Source organism: Lotus japonicus, chromosome 3, assembly GCF_012489685.1.
Source record: "Lotus japonicus ecotype B-129 chromosome 3, LjGifu_v1.2".
In the NCBI taxonomy this organism is placed as follows: Eukaryota; Viridiplantae; Streptophyta; class Magnoliopsida; order Fabales; family Fabaceae; genus Lotus; species Lotus japonicus.
The window spans coordinates 29,598,336-29,602,937 of NC_080043.1; positions in this window are offsets into that span (position 1 = coordinate 29,598,336).

Consider the following 4,602-nt stretch of genomic DNA (forward strand, 5'->3'; position numbering starts at 1 on the left):
TAAAAGACTTGAAATTCAGTTATTTTCTCTCTTTAAGCGGTTACGCTCTCATTCTCTCTAGATTCTCACATCACGATCCTCTCGCTATGGGTACCGTACCTCATCTCTATGTTCTTGGATAGAACATATGGCGCCGTCTGTGGGGATCGGTAGATTTCGATTCCCGGATCACGTGGATTGTGATTAGTTCAAGAGAAATCTGATTCTCTGTGCAAATTCTATTTGGATTTTGGACTGTCGGTGGAATTCTAATCATCCAACGGAACTTGATGGAATCGCGTCGTCGACGGCGAAGCGAAGAGCTGGAGCAGAGGCATGGCTCCCCAACGCGCCGGGTAAGAAGGAGGTTGCGCCGGGAAGAGGAGCACCATGCACAGAGTGATGACGTCAGGCTGCAAAACGATTGTTTACAAGAAGAGTTAGAGTATTATAGCCTCAAGCAGTGGGGTGAAGAAGTGAGGGAAGCCGAGGCCGTCGGGAAGGTTGAGCCATTCTCAGCGGCAGTGAGAGAGGTGGCTATACCGGATGATATGAGGAGCCTTGAGTTGGCGGCATACAACGGACAAACGGATCCAAAGGACCATTTGCTTTAATTCAATATGAAGATGGCAACAAGCGCGACTTCCGACGCGGTGAAGTGCAGGATGTTTCCATCCACGCTTAAGAGCGCGGTGATGGCTTGGTTTATGGCTCTGCCAAGAGGATCTATAGCGAAGTTCCGCGACCTTTCATCGCAATTCCTTGTCCAGTTCTCTGCAAGCAAGATCGAGCCGGTATCAATTGCAGATCTGTATGACGTTCGACAAACGAAACGAGAAACTTTGAAGCAATACGTAAAGCGGTACAGTGCATGCGCCTTCAAAAATGGATTGCTGCCGGGAAAGCTAAACAGCAAGCTGAGTCAGAAGCCGGCGCGCTCGATGACAGAAGCTCCTAGAAGAGAAGGACGACGCATTCAAGAGGAAATGGATAAGGGTGAGAAAAATAAGCAGCCGAAGGAATGTGTCGCTAGCAGGAAAATGGACACGAAGGAAGGAGGCAAATAGAGCGCGAGAGGAGGACGTCGAGCACCTGCACCCTCGCCGGACAAACAACCCTCGCCGGCGTGGAAAGCCAAAGTGATGCTCGAATGAAGAACTGGCAAAACTGCTCCGGGAGGTGGAGGTGACGCAAGTGGTCGAGAGCGGAGGAAATGGAAACGATTCGCGGTGAGAGGTGGAGGGCCGGATAAAATGGTGCGAATATCACCACTTGGAAGGCCATGACACCGGTACTTGTTTCGCGTTGAAAGGCAAAGTCGGAAGGCTGATCAGGGCGAGGCGATCACAAGCAACAGACCACGAATTAGACAAGGATCAACAGGGCGGTCGTCGGCGAGCGCCAACAGCGGGTGAGAGGGGAACAAAGGTGGCGAAGGAGAAAGCGGCTGAAGAAACTTTCAAAAGCAATGTCAAGACGTCAGTCGAAGCGATCAACACAATTGCAGGAGGTTTTGACGAGGAAGGCGGCAGGTCCACGGTGAGACTAAGGCACAAGAGGGCGGTAGCGTCGGTGCAAGAGTATCCGATCCCGTTTGGTTGTGAACACCCAGATATAGTGATATTGTCGGCAGATTTTGAGGGGATTAGGGCGCACAAAGACGATCCAGTGGTGGTAATGGTGAGAATCAACAGTTTTAACGTGCAAAGAGTGCTTCTGGACCAAGGTAGTTCCGCGGATATCATTTACGGAGATGCGTTTGATCAGTTGGGATTAACAGACAAGGATTTAAGGCCGTACACGGGGGTCCTAGTAGGTTTCTCTGGGAAGCAGGTCCAGGTGCTCGGCTACGTAGATTTGTTCACGGTCTTTGGGGTCGACGAAAACGCTGAGCTTCTACGCGTCAGGTATTTGGTCTTGCAGGTTTCGGCGGCGTACAATGTCACAAAGGGCGGTACACATTGAATGTCTCTGCGCGGTGATCTCAACGGCCCACCTGGCAGTAAAGTACCCCCTGATTTGCGGTAAAGTTGGGAAAATCGAAGTAGATCAGTGAGGGGCGAGAGAATGCTACAGAAACTGCCTTAGTTTGTACGGTAAGAAAGGAGTTAATGACGGACACAGGTGTCATGAGATTGAAGTCGCTAAGGGTGGATGGAAATAACTAGCTGCACAAGGCATATGCGCCGAGGGACAGCCGGTCGGCGAGAGCACAAAAAGATCACGGAAAGATCGAAGTTGGGACAAAGAAAGCCGAGAGGTGGGGCGGAATGGACAACCTATTTGCACCATTGACGAGAGGCGTTGAGAGAACTGGGATATGGACGCATCCAGTAGGGGCGTGCTGGCAATTGAGCCAGGCTTACTGCCAAGCAGGAAGGGCGCTTGGATAGATTAGTAGAGGACAACGTGGACCTCTTTAGCTGGGAACAAGACTAGGCAGCGCTCCGAAGGTTGAATACACTTAACAGGCCAGTACAGTTGGCGGGAAAGAAGCTGAAAAAGGAGAAGCCCCAAAGGGCGAGCAAGGAGGTTGGTCTAGATCAAAGTAACTTGAAGACAGGGGAAGAAGGGGGTCAGTCGCATAACCGCCAGGATAAGAAAAGGAATAACATGAAGTTCAAGGACCCAGCAGAGTCCGCAGATATGGGGTCGATGGAGACGAACCAGCGCGTCGGGCGAGAGAAAGAGATCGGAAGGCCTCCCGTCTACCATAGGGTCGTCGGGCAGGGCGACCAACTGAAAGATGGGGTGTTCGGTGTGGTGCTATGATCAGGAGAGCCGGCGACAGAACAAGGGCGCGACGAGGAGACTAAGGAACTAGGGTAAAAATAAAGATGCACTTTTTCTCCACCACGGGAGTTTTTTAACGAGGCATCCCTCGAATGTAAAAACTTTTTACAAGACAAATATACAAGGATATTCTCAGCAATACTCCTAACCCTCAACTAAATTGAGACGGCAGCCTGGTGGGAAAAATTCCCTGAAGGTGGCGATCTCAACACGACCTTGATGTTTGGGGATCGCTCCGGAAAGTCCGGCGCTGACCGTAGCCACCCGTTGGCGACGTGTGCGGATAAGCTTCTTATCCCAAGAACCTCCCTGAAATATGGGCGAGTCAAGTCTCCCCGGAACGCGGGCGGGCATTTTAACTAGGTTAAGCCTTGGGCAACCCACATGGCCATTGGGTCCCAAGCAACTATAAGTCCCCGCCTAATAAGGCTGGTGGGGCCACACCTGATCTTACGGGAAAAGGGTGTGAACGAAGCCTCGGTCAAAGACTGAGCAAAAGTCCTAGTTATACCCAGCACACTCTCAAAATTATTCACGTGAAACTCGGATTCAAGTACTGGATGCATGGGCAAAAGGGCGACGTAATGTAGCGAGTCGCTGGACTCACACGTTTATGCATATGTTCGTTCATTCATTCATAAATTCATTCATTTCATTCATACATTTGTTCATCTATTCATAAATTCATTCATTTCGTTCATACATTCGTTCATCCATTCATAAATTCATTCATTTCGTTCATACATTCATTCATTCATTCATTCATTTGTCCATTCATTATATATTTGCTTGATTCATTCATTAAAGACATGCGTTATTCTATTCATCAAAACCAACAGAGTACATTCAAAATCGAGGATTCATCCTCATTACATGATACCGATCTAGCATCACTGCTAGCTGCCTATCTAAGATTCGCCTCTGAAATATCAGCTGCGCCATCTCATTTTTGCACTCTTCTTTTTGCTCCTCTGTGTCGTTTTGACGGAGCTCCAGTTCGCATTCCCAACCACCAACCTGTTTGGTGATTTCAGCCTCATCTTGAAGGAGCTCGCCTAGCTCCTCTACATACTCCAGAAAGATGCGAATGGCCGCATCCAGAATTGGGTTCAACTCCATTGCCAGCAACCGACAGACTAATTGACGGATGTGGCCTACGAACGTCCTCCGGTAATATAAGGCGGCATACAGATTCTGCTCGAAAGCTCTTTCTCCCAATTCGTTCAGAGCTCTCTCGTAGTTTGCCATAGATGACTTGTTTCAAGTTTGTTCCTCTCCCTCAGATAACCCTGCTATTTATATTCATGGAACGCTTGCTAGCATTTAACAATGAAATACCTTCCCGAGACTCCGTTACTGAGGTCATCTTTGAATGTCTTAAATTCACTTGGCCGGTGGTAAACGATGGTCCTCTGACTAGGATTAAAGGATGCAGCGGTTTCGGGAATGAAAGTCAAGAATTCGCAGGTCGGTTGACCCGCTCGTTCCAGGCCAAGTCACCAGGGCTCATAAGGAGCATGACTCCAACGGGGAGAGGCGAGAGCCCGAATGTTGTTATGAAATTCAGTTAAAAAAAAGTGAAAAGAGCTCAGAATCTTCATTGAAAGAGGGCAGGAAAATTAATTGTTATTACATAACTAATTTAAGGATCATTAACATTTTTATCTTGCTCTACATCTTCTTCGTTCAGGAAACGCTCGGCGACGAAGCCCGAAGGATCGTCGGGGCCGACCAGTCCAGCAGGAGTCACCTTCTTGAACGCTCCCATTTGGCTGAGGTCAATTCGGGAATGGAGGCGTTGAACTTGAGTTTTGGCGAGGAAGAAGCCAC